The sequence below is a fragment of the Onychomys torridus genome, chromosome 13, assembly GCF_903995425.1.
Source record: "Onychomys torridus chromosome 13, mOncTor1.1, whole genome shotgun sequence".
NCBI classification, from domain to species: Eukaryota; Metazoa; Chordata; class Mammalia; order Rodentia; family Cricetidae; genus Onychomys; species Onychomys torridus.
Window position 1 is genome coordinate 34,219,804 of NC_050455.1, and position 19,853 is coordinate 34,239,656.

The following is a 19,853-nucleotide window of genomic DNA, read 5'->3' on the forward strand; positions in this document are numbered from 1 at the left end:
TTCACTTTCATGTTATAGTCCATTATAGGGTCCTGAGGTCCCTCTAAATGAACAGAAGACACCTGATATGCAATTGCAGAAAGCAGCTTTATTCATAAAAAAAAAAACAACAACATTCTGGGGCCCACCTAACACAGCTTTGACCCCAGGGGAGGGTAAGGCAGCCCCTTTGAAGCCTGCTTTGGGAATTCCGGCTGTGATTAAGTATACTTTCAAGTGATTGGGTATAGACCATAATTGATACAGTAATCATTTTGTGATTAGCTCAACATCTGGTCAGCAACTGTGGTTTAGGTGTCAAGGGTCTGTCTGACTGAAAATAGCAAGAACAATTCCTGCTTATGGCCAAGTAGGACCCTGATTGACTACTAGACTGGACGTACTTCCTGAGGGTGTGGTTGAAACTAGACAAGAATCAACATAGGATGGTGGGGTAATATAGGGCGGAAGTCTCAGCAAATTGGCCCCTACAGAAAAAAAACAAAAAAACAAAACAAAACAAAAACAAAAACAAAAACAAAAACAAAAACAACAAAAAAAACCCAACTGGCCCTGGTCCCTTCACACCATCAAAGAAAATCAGGGAAGGAATTCAAGGCAGGAACCTAAAGGCAGGAATTGAAGTGCAGCAATGGAGGAGTGCTACTTACTGACTTGTTCCCCTGACTTGCTTAGTTTGCCTTCTTATATGCTGCAGGACAACCTGCCCAGGGATGTCACTGCTCACAGTTGTCTGGGTCATTCTATGTCAATCATCAATCATCAATCATCAATCAAGAAAATGTTCCAGGAGCTTGCCTATAGGCCAGTCTGGTAGGGATATGCTCTTAGTTGAGTTTCCTTCTTCTCAGATAACCCTAGCTAGTGTCAAGTTGGCAAAACTAATCAACACAGTTCTATGTTTAATAAGTATTTTCTATCCCTAAAAAAGAAAGTATAGTTGGCAAATCAACCTACTTTCAGAGATCTGTAATTCTTAGTCTCACCTTCTCTTTGTGGACCTATCCATTCCAGTATTCATCTGGCCATTCTTTCAAGTCTGGAGAATAAATTACATTCCCCATTCTCTGCTTATAGTTCTTGTCTTTATTCAGGTCAGTAATTTTTTTTTTTTTTTGCCTAGTCAGATATGTAGCCAGTTGGTATCTCTCTCCAGTCTTGCATTATTTCCACTCTATCCCTTCCACAAGCATCAGAGAGCTTCCTAAAATGGACATTTTAGATAACACTGTAGTATTTCTGGATGCTGTTACTGTTATTCACTTGTTTATGACTTGGCTCGGTCTATTTTCTTCATGATACATAGCCTCTGAAGTCTGCTCAGATCTCCAGCCATTATTATTATCTTAGATTCAATATTCATGGTTTAACATTTCAGTGAAAACTTTGTTTCAGTCCCCACAATAAGTAAGCTTTTATTTTATAAATGCTCAGTGGTCCATGGTTTGCTGCTATATCATTCAGAGAATTTCTCTTGATTTTGCTTTGCATTTAACCTCAAACTATTTTGGAGATCTTCTATGTGGTTTCCCTCAAGAGGACACAGTTTTGTCTAGCCCACTAGCAATAACTGTGGCATTGTTTTTAAGCATGCTTTTCTAGCAGTCATCCCTAAATCAGAGCATCAAATTAGTCACAATTTGGTGACCAGCTGTGCTTAAGGCCCCTATGAAGTGAAATTTCTGCTTGGTGTTGATGTATCTATTTGTGGATTGGGATTACTTTCCAATATAACCTTTTTCCCACATCTTTTTGTAACTGCTCAGTAAATGTACCTCAGTAGAGCAGCTACCCCAGTACAGGTCCATAGCCTTTCTGACATCCACAGAAAAAACCCAAGAGGACTTTTCCTCTTCCTGCTTCTCTTACTTCTTCTTCTTCTCCCTTCTCCCCCTTTTCCTCTTTTATTGAATAGTTTTTTCCCTCCAATATATTCTAATCATAGTTTTCTCTCCCCCAACTTTTCCCTGGCTCTTCCCACCTCCCCTCTTCCATTAGAAAACAGATAAATAAAATCAAATGAACAAACAAAAAAAAATAGAATACAACAACAACAAACCAGAATAGGACAAAATAAGCAAATGAAAAGAAAAAAAAAAAGAGCCAAAGATAAAGCACAAGAAACACAGATGCAGAGACACACACATTTACTTATACAGAAATCCCATAAAAACACAAAATCACTGTAATATATAAGCAAGAGATCTCTGAGGTAAATAATACTAATACTAATACTAATACTAATACAAATACTAATACTAATACTAATAATAAATCCAGACAATGTACTGAGACACATAACCTCAAAAAATACTATTGAATTGATTTTGTGTTGGCCATCTACTGTTGGGTATAGGGCCTACCCTTAAGTAATAGTTTGTATACCTAGTGAGACTCTATTAGAGAAAACCATTTTTTGCCTTGGTCAGCAGTTGTCAGTTGATGATAGCTTCTGTCTGGGGATGGGTGCTTGTGTTCACTTTTCCTCTTGATGCTGGGACCTATTTGATTTAGACCTGTGCAGGCTCTGTGCATGCTGCCACAGTCTCTGTTTGCTCATAAGTATGTCAGCCCTGTTGTATCTAGAAGACCTTGTTTCCTTGGTGTCTTTCATCCCTACTGGCTCTTACACTCTTTTTGCCCCCTCTCCTACAAAGTTCCCCAGCTCTGAGGTGGGGATTTGATGGAGACGTCCCATTTAGGATTGAGTGTTATAGGGTCTCACTCTCTGCACATTGTCCAGTTGTGGGTATCTGTTTTTGTTTCCATCTGTTACAAGAGGAAGCTTCTCTGATGATGGCTGAGCAAGACACTGATCTATGAGTGTAGCAGCATGTCATTAGGAGTCATTTTATTGCTACATTTCTTTAGTAGAACAGTAGTATTTAGCTTTCCTGTATGTCCATCTAGTCTCAGGTTCTTGATCACCTAAGCATGTCAGATATGGGTTCCATCTCATGGACTGAGCATATAAGCCAATTGAATAGCAGTTGAAAGGGGCTTTTGGTTTTTTCTTGGTTCTGTTTTAAACTAGTCACTGCAATTTCTTATACCAGGTAGCTACCATAATTGTTCTTTATGAAGATCTCTGTTGCTTCAGACAATTCCCTTCAGAAAACTATTTTTTTTTCTCTTCTTGGAAAAATCAGTTACACCTGACAGAGCTACCAAGTTGCAAAGGCTTTTATTTTTATGGCTTTCTATTCCCCGTGGGAAACCCCTAGATTCCCCAAGGCAAATTGAGTCTTGAACTCTGCTTTTCTGGAGTGACATCCCAATTTATAAAAGTACTGGGGAAGGTAAGGCAGTGTCTCTTCTCCCCCTACCCCTTCCTACAGGGAAATTTATCTTTCAAGTGAGCTGGGATGGGATGGGGAGGCCTTTTGGGTTCCAGATCTGCTATGCATAGGTGGAAGAACATCCCTACAAAGGGAGAGAAGAAAGACTTGGCCTGGGTAAAGCTACTGCTCTATAGAGCTAGAGGTGAAAAGGAACAGCATCCATCCCGCTCTATCCAAGGTAAAGCCACAAGCAAGGAACCCTCCAGCTAGGGGAAACCATTCCTTCTGCCCATGTCTTCCCGGCTGCACCTGCAGGGTAGAGTTTCTTTAATAAGGAGCAGGTTTGAGTGTGCACAGGCATACTGTTCTAGATTGAATGTTGTGACTGCTCCCTGTTCTCAGTGAACTATCATTCCTTTTCTTCAGTAACGGTTTTGCCACTGGCAGTATGTTATGAAGGCAATTTCTAGAGCTTCTATGACTGAAGATTATTTTATACAGTTTTTCAGCAGTTAAAATACCTTCCTGGAGTGTCCCTCTGAACTATGTATTCTATCATTCAAGAAATTCCACTTCACTTTTTAACATCCCAGGGTCTTGGAAATGAAGGAATTTAAATTAAAGAACCAAGTTACCTTTTCATCTTGTGAGAGGCCCTGGTCATTCCTTACAGGCACTCATTCATTGCTTCACCAAATTCATAAACAAGTAGTGCTATTTGTGAAGGATCAAGTCATGGAGAAGAATTTGCACTGTTCTCCTTCCTATACTTCTCTAGGGAGTTTAGCAACTTGAACAGTTTAAGAACCATGGGTCCTCACAATCTTAGATCTCTGCTCCCTCAAAATAGGTTCCTTTCCACATAATGTAGCAACAATCACTCCCACTGTCTCATAATCACACCTCATGCTCCCTCAAAAGCAGCCTAGTTGAGAATGAATAATAAGAAAATCAGCAACATATCTTTCTGAATGTAAAATTGTACTTCTTTGGAGGTGCTGATCTGGGCAGATGTTTTGTCTTGTATTACAGGTGGAAAGAAGAATGGGATGTCAAAGGGGTCCTATTGAGGTATATAGGAAGACTTCCTTCCAGAAAAACATAAGGTTGGTTTGCAGCTCAATGGATAAAGCTTAGTACTGTCTTATAAGCATCTCTGATTTATGCAACAAGAAGAACAGGCATGACTTATGAGTCATGTTTAGCATTAAGAGCCACTCAATCAATTAATAATCATATGGCAGTCCTTAGAGAGCATAATGAATTATTCACTTGCTTGTATACAAGTTCTAAATGCCATGAGGCATCCACAAAGGATAATAACAAGCTGAAGTTACTCTTGAAAAAGAGAACTGGGGAGATGACTCAGTTAGTAAGTGTTTGCCATGCATACCTGAAGACCTCAGTTCAGACTCTCACCCACCGTGGGGAAAGCAGTGCCTGGTGGCACATCTACTTGTAATGCTGTTGCTGAGACAAAACGATCTCTAGGGATAACCAGCCAGTTAATCTAGCCAAATTGGTGTGCTCCAGGTTCAGTGAGAGACACTGCTTCAAAAAATTGAGTAGAGAGCAATAAAGGAAGACATCCAATGTTTCCTTCCAGCCTCCACAAGCATACACATGGCTGTGTACCTACCCATATCTTCATACACACACATACACACACACACACACACACACACACACACACACACACACACACACACACACACACACACACTCAAACATACACTCATACATACACACAGAAAAGCAAAAATTCAATACCCTTTTTACCCTGCAACAAATTACCTCTTCCTTTCTTTTACTTCTGAATACCAAAGATGAAGAGTGCAGTGTTGTTTTCCACCAGCACAGAGGCTACACTTAAATCTACTGTTTTATCCATCAAATGCAACTCTGCAGTTACTGGCCTGCTTCTCTGGCAGTGGCCTGGCCACTCAGGATGCAGCTTGGTGGGAATTTCGTTCTTGCAGGCACTGGCTCTGTTGCTGCCACCAAATATAACTTTTAATTAAATCTCTATCATTCTATTTATCAATAAGACTTGGGAGTAAGAGGTTGGGGTGAAAACCTACTTGCTCAGAGAGGTTGCATAGCAACTAGCTGGCCTTCTTTGTTTGCCAGAGTCTCCAATAGAAAGTGTCTTTCCACTCCAGTGAAACAACAAAACCATGACACACAAAGTCCCTTCCTACTACCTCTTGTGCATCTCTTTATCATCTTCCAGACACCCTATGACTCTTTATGATTATTTTCTGCCAACTAGTTGCTAACTCAGCCTCCTAATGCAAGACTGAATTTATTTAATCAATGCAAATGTAAACTCAGGCTTCACAGTGTGATCAGATAATCCCACAACAGTGCAGGAGTCAGTCATGGATGTTATCTTTATTTTCCAAGTTCAAATGCTCATTTTCTCATGTCTGAAATGTTTTATGGTCTAAACTTGAACTTGCTAGTTGATTGCTCTTAGTATACATTTTATCACACTTTCTTATATATTTTACCATAGACATTTAGCTGACCTTGTGACAACCCAAAAAACTACAATTCTCAAAGTAGTTACTGTAGAAGTTGTGATCATGCAATTCACTTTAGGCCAAGTAGATAGCTTTGAAAGTACCATATGTGAGTTCTTATAGATGTCCTTAAACAGAGATTCATGTTCATTACACCTTTTCTCTTTTCTGTTGCTGGAATGACTTGATGGTGGCTGATTTAAAAAAAATGTTGGATGTATTATGTATTAATATTTTGCTTGAATATATATATGTGCACCATGTGCATGAATGGTATCTGTAGAGAGGTTCAGAGAAGGTATCAAATCTCCTGGAAATGGAATTACCGATGGTTGTCAGCAATCATGTGCATGCTGAGAACTGATCCCAGGTCCTCTGGAAGAGCAGCCAGTGCTCTGAACAGCTGATTCTTGAGGTGCTTCCTAAATGCATGGTAGAAGGAACCAAGGCTACAGCAGCCTAAATTACTGCCAACCTCCTCAAATTGCTGTAGAGCCCTGCCTGTCCACATCTACATGTCATAGATAAGAGAATAAAGTGCTGTAAAGTACTGATATTGATTTGCCTTTATATCCATGCAACAATGAAAATAGTACTATTTGATCTGTATATTGTTAAGTATTTGATCAAGTATTGTCAAGGCATGCTTTAATTAGAGTCTGATAACTTTAGTCTTAGACTGCTTGAAATTGATTATGCCTTTCTATACGACTGTGGATAGTCAAAGAAAGACATGCTCCTTTATTTTTAATTTGCTTTATTTTTAATTTGAAATTTAACTGATGCAGTTTACAATTGCACATATTTAAATTATGTAATCTGTCAAAGTTTGACATACATATGCATTTTAACTAGAAAAAATAAATAAATTCATCAGAGATTTCTTCCTGGTCTTTTAAAACACTACCTCTTTTTGATTCCATCCTCAGCACTCAACTCTAGGTAACCATCAATCAGCTCCATGACACTATAGATTATTGCTGAGTTATTTTTATTGCTGAGTACTTTTGCATTGCAAATATATATGCCAATTTGTTTATTCACTTGAGAATGTAGGCTATTTTAAGTTTGGGAGTATTACAGATAAGGCTGTATGAACATTTGTATAAATATCTACTTTCTCTTCTCTCAAGAAAATAAGGAATAGCAGGCCATCTGCTCACTGGTGTGCTTTACACTTTAAGAGACTGTCAAATGAAAAGGAATAGAATGGGCAAGATGGCAGAATGGGAGGGTTTAGCCCTCACTCATTCACAGAACCATTGTCATGGCATTTATTCATAGATGTGAATACCTCTGGGGATCCTGGGAGCCAAGAGGACATGATTCAAGACAGCCTTGGAACAAAACGCTTGAGATCAAATATATTGAAGAGAGTAAGAAAAACAGACTCACTTCCCTTGTGTCAACCCTCTTTCATATACAACTTAGTGCCAAGAGACTGCATCCCTTTGCAGCTTCTCCTATTGGTAGAAGGTAAAAGGATACCAAGATGATAGATTAGCCTATTTGAATAGATTGGGAACAACTGGGGCCAGGTAAGATGGAGGAGACCCCCACAGCAATTGTAATGCAGAGATCAACAAAAGGCCTAGGAGTCTACTACCCATTTCACAAACTCCACTGAGAGGTAAGAATTTGAATCTCTTAAAATATTTCGTGGTTGTTTGCTTGTTTTTGAGAATTTCATATATGTTTTGATCATATTTAACTTCCCTCCCAGAAGTCTTCTCTGATCCATTACCCTCCTCTGTCTACCCAACTTTATGTCCTTTTCTTTTTTAAAACCCTTCAAGACCAATTTGTGGTGCTGAGATATTCTTGGATGTATGGGATGGTCTTCCACATAATTTAAATATGTGCAATTGTAAACTGCATCAGTAAAACTTCAAATTAAAGTACTACTGCTAGGTTAAGTGTGATTGACTTAACTAGGTGTTACGCTCTTGGAGAAGACTGTCTCCTCCTCTTCTACAAGCTACCAATTAGCAATTGATCCATGGTTAGGGGTGAGATTGTGTGCCCATCTCCTCTCTCCATGCTGAGGTTTTGTCTGGCCTGGGCTTGCACAGGGTTTCTGTATGCTATGAGCTCATATGTGCAGCTGTTCTGCTGTGTCCAGAAAACAATTTTCATAATTATCCACTGCCTCTGTCTCCTGCAAATGCTTTACTTGTCAATTTTCTATTTCTGTCACGTCACAAATGAAACATACATTCAAAGATTCATAGCTAACATCCACAAATGAACCCAAACATGACATTTGTTTTACTGTGTATGAGTTACCTTACCCAGATTGTTTCTAGCTCCATCTATTTAACTGAATATTTCAAATTTTTTTCTTAGCAGCTGAATAATATACCATTGTGTAAATGTACCACATTTCATCATCCATTCATTAGCTAATGGACACTTAGATTGTTTCCTAATGTTATGGCTACTGTGAATAGAGTAACAATGAACATGAAAGAGCATGGAACTATGAAGTAGGATTTAGAGTCCTTTGGATACGTACCAAAGAGTAGTATGACTGGATCATGTGGTATGTTGAGTTCCATGTTTTTGAAGAACCTCCACACTGATTTCCATTCTGGTTTTCCCAGTTTGTACTACTACCAGCAGTAAGTAAAATTTCCCCTGTCCACAACCTGTGCCAGCTTTTGCTGTCAGTTTTAAAAAATGATTTGTTCTTTGAGAATTTCTTACAATATTTTTTACCACATTCTTTCCTATTCTCTAACTCCCCTCAGAGCATCCCTGCTCTCAACATCATGTCCATTCTCTCCCTTAATAAACAAAAGCAAAAAGCAAAAAGCTACTAAAAACATAGAGTCCAATTTGTGTTGACCAACTACTTCTGAGAATGAGGTGTATCTTAGAATATAGTTGAATTACCCAGTGTCACTACATTGAAGAAAACTGATTTTTCCTCTCCCAGCAGATCTTATTTGTGAATACTTCTCAGGTAGAGGTGGGACTTTGTGTCCACTTCTTCTTCATGCTGGGTTTTGTATATCTTGGATTTGTGCAGGACTTGTGCATGCTTTCATGGTCTCTGAGTTCATATGTGCATCTATTTTGTAGTGTCTGGAAAACATAATTTCCTGGAGTTGTATGTCATATCTGGCTTGTAAAATCTTTTTGGTCCTACTTCCTCATAAATTCCCCATAGCCTGGAGGGGAGAGGTATGATACAAATATCTCAGTTAGTGCTGATCATGCAGCAGTCTCTCACTCTCTGCATGTTATCCAGTTGTGAGTCTCTATGTTAATTGTCATCTACTGCAAGAAGAAGGTTCTTTGAGGTGGGTTGAGGGATGCACTCAGCTATGGGATAGCAGTATATCATTAGGAGTCATTTTATTTCTATGCTAATTTATCAGAACAATAGTAGTAGGTTTTCCACTAGGGCCTAAGACTTATCTAGTTTCATGTTCTTGGTTTCATTAACAGTATCAGTTATAGATTCCATCTCATGGAGTAGAATCAGATATCCAATTGAACATTGGCTACTTACTCCCCTATCATTTATGCCGATATGATAGCAATGGGCATATTTTGTAAGCAGGTCATTATTATATCTTGCAGTATGGTTGAGAGTGATGATTGCTTTCTCTTCTTTTAGCATGTATAGCTCCTTTCAACACTATGAATGTTAGCCAATAGGGGTGAAAGTTGTAGCTGAGCACCAGTTAAATTCCATCATGTTCTATGCAATGATTATGCGGTGTTACTTTTTTTTTTTTTTTTAAATCTTGGTCATTCTGACAAGGGTAAGACGAAATCTCAAAGTAGTTTTATTTTGCATTTATCTGATGGATAAGATGTTGAACATTTTAAAAAATGTTTCTCAACAGTTTTCATTTATTCTTTTGAGAACTCTTTGCCCATTTTTAAATCGGGTTGTTCATTTTCTTGATGTGTAGTGCTTTTGGTTCTTTGTGTGTTATAGATATTAACTCTATTGAGTATACAGCTGATAAAGACGTTTCCCTTCCTGTACCCTGCCTTTTCATCTGAATGACAGTGTCATCTGCTGCGCAGACATTTCTTAGTTTTACATGGTCCAACTTATCAACTGCTGGTCTGCCTATATAGCCAGAACATTGTTCTGAAAGTCCTTTTATGCACCTATAAGTTAAAGTGTATTCCCTACTTTCTGCTCTGTCAGATTCAGGTCATCAGGTATTATGTTGAGGTCCTTGATCCATTTGGAATTGAGTTATTTGAAGGGTAGAGAATGAGGATTCAGTTTCATTCTTCGAGGTGTAACTACTCACTTTTATCAGCACTATTGTTGTGAGGCAGCCACCAGGAAAGACCACTTGGACACTGGTTCAAGCCAATAGAATATCCTTATTAGCTGGTTGGTGTCTACCATGGGGTATTCAGGATCTCAGTGTAGTCCCAAGCCTTTCTCATGGTGAGCTTTTAAGCACAAAAACAACATCCTGAATTGACACATCTCAGTTAGCAAGAGCAATTAGCTAGAAGCAGAACTGCATAAGCCAAAAAGCAAGGTTAGTACATTTATGAACTTTCCAAGAACTATGGATTTGATGGGTTAGGTCTTTGTTCTCATTTTGGTAAGCGTTGCTGTCTATATGCTGGGTTCCAAGGCCTGGATGATACCGCCATCATGGCATCAGTTATGCTAAGGTGTGGGACCTGCCCAATATTTGGGGTCCTATAATGCTCTTTTTTAAAAATTCTTTTTCCAGTGTGTATTTTTTGCTTCTTTGTATAAAATCAGGTGGTGATGGATGTGTGGACTTATGTCTGGGTCTTCAGTTCTTTTCCATTGGTCAATGTGTGTTTTGATGTCAGAGTCATGCTGCTTAAATTACTATGGCTCTGCAGTACAGCTTAAAATCAGAGACGGTGATACCTCTAGCAGTTCTCTTACTGTTCACAATTATTTCTGTTCAGAGTGTGTGTTTTAAAATGAAATTTAAAGTTATTTTCAAGCTTCCCATGAAGGATTTCATAATACAGATTGTGAACATAGATGAAAAATTACAACCAAATGCTTGCAGAATAAATTCAAGAACACATGAAAAATATTATCTACATGATTAAGCTATCTTTACTCAGAGATATTTGCATAGTTTAACATACATAAATAAAAATGTAATTCACCACATAGACTCAAGGATAGACGCTATATGATCATCTCATTAGATGTAGGAATTGCCTTTGGCAAAATCAAATAATTTCTTCATAACAAGTGTCCTGGAGAATCCAGGGATACAGAGGACATATCACAATATAATAAAGACAATGTACAACAAGCCAGAGCCAACATTGCCCTAAATGGAGAGAAACTAAAAGAATCTCCATTAAAATCAGGAAGAAGATGTCCATGCTTCCCATTCCTGTTCAATAAATACAGTGCTTGAAGTCTTAGCTAGAGCAGTAAGAGAAGTCAGGGAGATAAAGGAAATACAAATAGGAAGCAAAGAAGTCAAATTGTCCTTTTTGTAGATGATACCTATCTATCATCTGTTCGAATCTATCTATTTATCTATCTGTCCATCCATCCATCCATACATACATCCATACATCCATTATCTATCTATCTATCTATCTATCTAATCTCCTCTAAAAACCCCATTAGAAAACTCATTCAGGTGATACAGTCAGTAGAGTAGAAGGATACAGAGTCAACACACAAAAGTTTGTAACCTTCCTATATACAAATGACAAACATATGGAGAAAGAAATCAGAAGGACGATCCCATCCTCAATAGTCTTAAAGAAACAAATATTTTGAAATAAAACGTGTGATAGACTTATATAATAATAAAAAAAGCTTTTAAGATATTGAAGTAAGAAGTTGAAGATAGCAGGAGATGGGAAGACCTACTACACTCAGGAATTCAGAATTAATATTGTGAAGATGGCCATTTACCAAAAATAATCTACAGATTCAATGTAATACCCATCAAATCAACAGTTTAATGGTTGCCAAACATTGAGAATATTGTCCCCTCAGTTGTTTAATTCTTGTGTCTTATTACTGCATTTTCTTCTGCAGTGTTTAATTTGCTAACAAATAGATTATTTTATGTAAAACTTTAGAAATTTGTTAGGAGGAATAAGAGCATCATTTAGTTTCCAGTCCATTATTGAATCAAAGCCCTGTTGGTCATTCTACATGATGACCTTTGCTTTTTCATTGTATGGTTTCTTAGAAAGAACTTGACCTGAATTTACTTCCCAGAACTTGTCAGTAAGACCCTATTGCTGAAGACATTGTATGCTTGGGTCATACAACCTGGAGAAATCAAACTGGTACTGATCTGAATGTTTCATTCCTGTTGGCTAACCTTCATCATGCTAGAAGGTGCTATGCATGCTACAAGAGGAAAAAAATTAATTATTAGTCATATCCATCCTTGAACCCTGTAAGTTACAATAATGACCTGACTGGCAAGATATACTCAACTATACAGCAGTGACATCAATATCATGGGACTAACCACTCACTTTCTGATCGGATTTAGGGCCTACTCCACAAGATGAAAATGCATTCATGGCACCATTATCATAGCCAAGAATCTGTAGCTAGATATGCTGTAGGCCCTAGGGCAGAATATCCTGCTATTATGCTGCTGAATGGACATACCAACTCCTAGTGACATACCATTGTACCAAGAGAGAAGTACATTTCTCAAACCTCATCAGAGAAGCTTTCTCCCCAAGTAGATGGATATTAACACACAGATTTCTTCAACTAACTTATCAAGGTGTAGAGAAAAAGAGACAACATGGAGTGTTTGAACCAATGGCCATCTATATCACACTCTATCTTCACAAGGCTCAGGTACCATTTCTGACAGGCGGATGAAGTAGCATAAGAGCTAAATGTGGTAGATGCCTACAAGAAAACTACTTTCTAGACACAGCATGACAGCTGGACATAGGAACCAAGACCAAGTTGAAGTTGAGACAGTATTCAAAAGCATTTACATACTCAAGCCAGATAAAATCCCAGCCTGAATGAAGGAAGTGGGTATGATGTCCTATGCCTAGTTGAGTAGCTACTGGTAAATGATAACTCCCAGGCAAGGGATACTTAGTTTTCTTTACTAGCGTGGCCTTTGTAGGTCTAATGTGCTCCAGTAGATGGACACATGCCCATTTAATGTATTTAAACAAAAAAATGAGTGGATATGGGGTAAGAGTTAGATCTGGAAGAATATGAGAGAAGGGGCTAACATTTTTTAAACTACAATGTATGTAATTCTCCAAGAGTTAATAAAAATACTTTTTAAAGCTGAGACAGAACTTGAAATGTACTTAGAAGTATAACTGGAGATAAACAGGTTCCTTTTTCTAAGGGAGATGAAAACAATAGAAAATCGACAGCAGCCACAATTGTATTTTCAAAAAGCATTTGCAGCCTTTCTTGGTGAAATAATTACAACTAAAACCAAATCTATTCTTTAAGTTATAAATGCGCATAGTCTATGTTCATTTGATCCAGAAATACTTATGCAAAACAAGATTTACTGAGTCCTTCCTATATGCCCAACTTTTCAGAGCACTGAGCGTAATACTGAGCAGATTGGTACCTCTTCTCACAGAGCTTCAGGCCGGTGGGGATATAGTCCACTGAGCTCTAGTCATTGACTTTACACACCAAACAAAGTACACACACCACAGTAGAGCACTCCAGAAACTGGAACTCATGAACCCTATATCACAGAAGAGATCCCTAAGCAGACTTTCAAGGCTGCAGATTGGAAGGAAAATTCAGTTTTTCATACTACTTTATTACTCATTCCATTACTCCTAGCTCCAGAACTGAAGCACTGTTTCTGAAACAACAAACAAACAAACACAAACCATTCAAACTTGTTTGATGGCGATGGAATATATCCTGGCATTTACCAGTGTAACTGTGGTTCCCCTCTGAAAATCTGTAGCTCCGGTCTTATATGACTTGGAGTGGTGGTTTGAATAAGAATGGCCCCCATGGACTTATATATTTGAATACTTACACACCAGGGAGTGGCACTATTTGAGGATGATTAGGATGGGTGGCCTTGTTGTAGTAGATGTGGCCTTATTGGAGGAAGTATTTCACTAGAGGTGGGATTTGAGGTTTCAGGCCAGTGGAGATGTAGTTTACTGAGCCATAGAGTCATTGACTTTACACACCAAAGTACATACACCACATGCCAAGTCCTATATGTCTCTCTCCTCCACCTGTGGATCAGGATATAACTCTTAGCTACTTCTCCAGCACCATGCTTTCCTGCATTAATGTTCTCTGCCACCATGCTCCCCACCATGATGATAATTGACTATGCCTCTGAAACTATTAGCAATCTTCTAATTAAATGCTTTCTTTTATAAGTGTTGCTTTGGTCATGATGACTCTTCACAGCAATAGATCAGTGACTAAAAAACCTGGCTTTATAACAAGGTTGAAATGCTTTAATGACCAGAGCTCAATCTGGACTGAGGTTCCTCATATTCTCTGGTATACACTCTTTAAGATTTATGGTAAAAATGCTTCTAATTTCATTTTTTTATTTTGGTTTTTCAAGGCAGGGTTTCTCTGTGTAGTTTTGGTACCTGTCCTGGATCCTGCTCTGTAAACCAGGCTAGCCTCAATCTCACAAGAGATCTGTCTGTCTCTGCCTCCTGAGTGCTGGGATTAAAGGCATGCACCACCACTGCCAGGCTCTAATTTCATGCTTAAAGGGGAACGTTTATCCCACCCCTACCCTCTGTGCTGTCTCTGTCTCTTTCTCATAAGCACACACTCAGAGCCCATGTTTTAACAAAACCATTCTCATTTATTTTTTAAAAAGGAACAGTGATAGAATAACTATGTATTGTAGGCAGTAAAATGTGTTAAAATGCATATCATCTAAAATGGACTTGCAGTGTAATCACTAGTTATATGATTTACTATAAAGTGAGGTACAGATAGACACTGCCATTTGAGAGGAAATAAGTTGCTGAAGAATGAAAATCTAGTTTCAGAATCTGAATGTGTGGAACCATGGTAAGGAAAATCTGTTATAGAATAATCTTTTTGTATACTGTGAACATGTATATTTGCCAAGGGGCCTACAGATTGGTTTAATAAAAGGCTAAATGACAATTAGCTAGGCAGGTAGAGGTTAGGGAGGACTTATGGACAAAAGAAGGTAGGGATGAAAAAGAGTAGAGTCACCAGCCAGATGCAGAGGAAGCAAGAGAAATCAGGTTGAAAAGGTACTGCCACGTGGTAGAGTGTAGATAAGAAATAAGGATTAATTTAAGATGTAAGAGCTAGTTAGCAACATGCCTGACTATTGACTGAGTATTTATAATTTAAGAAGTCTCCATGTGGTTATTTGGGGAGCCAGAGGTCCCAATAAAAGACCCCACTTACAAAAATCAGCCTTTGAGGGATGTTTAACTCTGAGCTTCATTCTACCAGTGATGCTGATCAGATACAGTCCTCTCACTATGCCCTGAGTTTTCTTACCCAGCCATGAATCTACCTGAAAAGAAATGTTAGTGGATAATAAAAAATATTTATGCATTTTAAACCAAAATTTAAGTTACCACTCTTCAAAGGGTTAGGGTTAGTCTGAGGTCTGTGGAGAGGAGGAAGCTCTAAGATTCTGGCCTGCAGCAAACTCAGGGAGAGATGAGGGGTTGGAATAGCCAAGGGGGAAAATGTCCATTCTAATCAAGCCCTTCCTTTCCTACTCCTCTTCCATGTTCCAATTTGAGATTCCTCATTTTTAAAATATGTTTGGACACTTTGCACAACACTGCTAAATTATACTTAGTGTACAAAAACTCTAGTCAATGGGGAGATTTTAGTCTCCATAAGAACTGCTGGAACAAATGCATGTTCTCCCTTGTGCATGGATCCTAGTCTAGTGTATGTACATACACAGACACAGAGACACAGAGACACAGACACACACACACACACACACACACACACAGACACACACACACATACACACACATACACACACACACACACACACATACACACACATACACACACACATACACATACACAGACACACACACAGACACACACACACATACACAGACACACACACACACACACACACACACACACACACACACACACACACACCATGGATACACCTTGTCTTTCTGTAGAAAGGAAAATAAGAAAAGATGGCCGCTGTGATGAGGAAGGACTGAGTACAGGTAATAGCCACTTGGATCATGACAGAGGATATAGAACTAGTCATTTTTTTTCTAGTTTTTCAGCTCTGTAGTGGATTTTTTTTCATTTGTTGTTGGAGGATAATGTGCATAAGATACATTCTAATAGTGAAAGTGTAAAATCCTAGGCAAAGCTCCAAAGCTTTACAATGGTTATTCTAACTGTAGAAGTTGAGAATTTGGGTCTGGTTAATTTTGATATGTGATATATACATTTTAAACTTATTTTATTTAAATGTGTGTTTGGGCTGTATGTACTTAAGTGTAGTGTTGTGTGTGTATGTGTGTGTGTGTGTGTGTGTGGTGTGTGTGTGTGTGTGGTGTGTGTGTATGTGGTATGTGTGAGTGTGTGTGTGAGAGAGTGTGTGTGTATGTGTGTGTGTGTGTGCCTGGTACTCATGAAGATCAGAAGAAAGCTTGGATTTCCTATAACTGGAATATGGACAGTTGTGTGTAGCAAGTGGGAGCTGGAAACTGAACCCATGTCCTCTGTGAGAGCAACAAGTAAATGTCCTTAACTACTGTGCCATCTCTCCAGGCCCCAGGCTATGTCTTTTTACTCACAGGTTCCTTATAATGAAGTTTTTTTTTTAATTTGTTGAAACAAATATTTTCTCTGAAATTGCTACCTCTTCAGTTTTGTTTTGTTTTAGTGTGTTTATAAGTATCACAGATTTTCTTTTATTATTTTTAAGTCTTCCAGACAATGATAACTTCTTGATATATTAATATAATAAGATATGTTAATTTTTGAACAATTTATGAATGGCATCTGCTAGAGCTTGTAATAGAAACAGGTGTATATAGAAACTGAGTATGGTATGAACGTGGAAGTATTCATAGAGAGATGTATTTCTAAGTGAGTGTTGGCAATAAGAGTAGTTTAGGTAGAGAGCCCCTTCAGAATGCCTTCAGACTAGAGGAAATTGAACTTTTGAGGAGCTTGAGAAAAGACAGCATAGCTGTGAATGACGATTGCAAAGTACAGGTACAAGGTCTTTGACACTAGAGAGACAGGTGGTAGACTGTATATAGGTTTGTTGAGTCCAATTACGACTTTCATCTTAATCTTCTAGCTTTCCGCCTTGTCTCCTCTCCTCTGTTCTGTTCTCCACTCTTCTTTGTTTGAATGAACCAGACATCATTTTAATGACTCGATGTGCTAAATTATTTATATCTCATGCTATCCTAATGAAAGAGATATTGCTATTTTCCATTTTTTTACAGATGGCAAGCATAGGTCAGGAGGATGAAGTAATTGTTCCAGGTTATGTGACTACTAGGTGCCAGAGTCCGATTTCTGATGTGGCTATTATGCCCACTTACTAAAGATTGGGTGGAATAAAGGACTGAAAGTAGATGAACAATACTGTCAATCATGCTTTTCAGGGACTACTGAAAACACAGAGGAGAGATCTGGTGGGAACAGTGAGTCATGTAGGTCTACTGTAATAGTCTATATGATAGAAGATGCTCTTGAAATGTAGAATCTATTGATAGAAGATATGGAGAGGAGAGATTAATTAAGAGATACTTGGGACTTCTACCTGATAGGTTCAGGTTACTGGAGGCACCAAGGGTGATAGTTTACCAGAGCAAGAAGGCAAATGATGCTGCTGTTTAATGAACAGGATCCACTGAAAAGAGTGTATCTTAAGGTGATGGAGGTAAGTTCAAATTCTCACGTTAAGATTGTGGGAAGAGATGTAAAATAGAGAACTGATTAAATATCCTAGTGTGGGACTTACCCATCTGCTCCATATTCATTCATATCAAAGTTTGATGTTCTCCTCACATAAATAGTATAGATATAACAAACCCATGGAGAGCGAAAAAATTGTCTAAGGGCATATAGACTGAAAAGAAAAATCTGAACACTCATGAATCTACAAAGCTTCCTTATTATGCTACAAACTATTATTAAAATTTTGCATTAGTCATTGCAGTTCAAGGCACCTAGATTGCACTTAGAGTACTAATTGAAATCTGGGGTCCACTGAAGCTTAGAAAGCAAGTAGAGGGAAGCCTGTAACAGTCATGCACTATATGTTTCAGAAAGTGTTCATTGTTTGATGCTTCTAGTCATACCAGAATAAGGATCAGTTGTGCCCTCTATCCTGGAAGAGCCACGGATAGAGAAGATCTATTATTATAGTTTAATACCCCATATCACAAAGGAAAGACTTTTATTTTGTATTTTTTTCTATTATAATAAAGACTATTGATTTGGAGGAAATGTTTTTGAATTCAAAGTGCGAAGTTTTGTGTATTAGGGAAGTATATATGTCAATGGATTGGAGGCTGGGGAACAGGTGAGAGCAGATGGGAATGTGATCTGGCTTACAGAGTAGGCTCAATCTATGTGGAGACTGAACAAGAAATCAAGGAGCACTTTCATGTTTAACTAGTAGATCAGAAGACAGGAGATCTGTATATTTAAAAATTACACTTATCCTCCACCTACCAATCCACTAATGATGCTTAATTTTCTCAGTGAAAATCTACCAAATTATAGAAATTTGTCTTTTGAGCTTTAATAGTGTTCAGATATGATATTTGTGTAGCATAGCTAATTATCAGTACATCTGGAATATTTAAATATGCAACCATTTGTACAGAGAAAATGAATAAAGGTAAAGAGTGAATAATCTAACAGTAAATTCTATCTTCTGGCGTTTGAAGATCAGTCTCAGTGGTAGATAGCTTGCCTAAAAAGTTCAAGGTTCCAGGTTTAGCCCCCAGGACTTAAGAGAAAATGTACCCAAATTAAAAGTATGATATATTTGTACTATTGAGTATCTAATAGAACACACACACACACACACACACACACACACACACACACACACACATTCATCAAAGAGATGTATTAGAAAGTTTATCACAGTACTATTAATAGCCATGGGTTGAAAATTTTCCTCTAATACTTGGAAATTAAATTGAATATTAGAAGAGAATGAACCATTTACGGTCACACATACACTGAAAATCATTGTTTTATCACAGGTACCAAAACATTGCAAAGGCACAAAGAATATAGTCTTTTCAAAAATGGAGATTGAATCAGATAGTAGGATTTGGGTATTCAGGAAGAGAAAAGAACCCTTACACAATTCATAAAAAGAATTGAGATTGGTTATTTACATATACCTAAAAGCCAAACTCTAAAGCTTCTAGAAGAAAAGATTGGTGTCCTTAGCTTAGAAAAAGCTTTCTCATATGGATACAGAAATTATGAAATAAATGGAAAACAGACTTAATCAAAACTATAACATTCTGGTTTCAAAAAATGCTATTAAAATGACAAGGTGTTTTCAGGGTAAGATGGCACATTAGAAGCTACCTCTGTGTGACCTGTGAAGGTCAGTCAGGATAAGAGAGAGGGCCTCTGTGTGATACAGTAAAGGACAGTCAGGATAAGGAAGTTCTGAGTATGTGACCCCCTGAAGGTCGGTTGGGATAGAGAGAGATGAATCTATTCCAAAGAAGGAAAGAAGGAGAACACCAGAAGTTTACAGATGACAGAGCAGCTGTAAAGTGCATGGGGACAGAAGGATGCCTAAAAAATGTAACAAACCATGATTATATCCACAAAATGAAAAATCTAGAAAAAATGGGTACATTCTTAGAGACATATGATCTACTCAAATTAAGTCAAGGGGATATAATAATTTCAAGCGATGAACAACACCCAATGAGTAGGCGGCCAAGAAAAGAGCAAGAATGGCTAGAATTGCCAAATTCTGCAAGTCTCCAAGGAAGAGCTAATGTCAGCATTCCCCCAAACTCTTCCACATAAAATAAAAAGGGAAGGAACACCACCAAACAC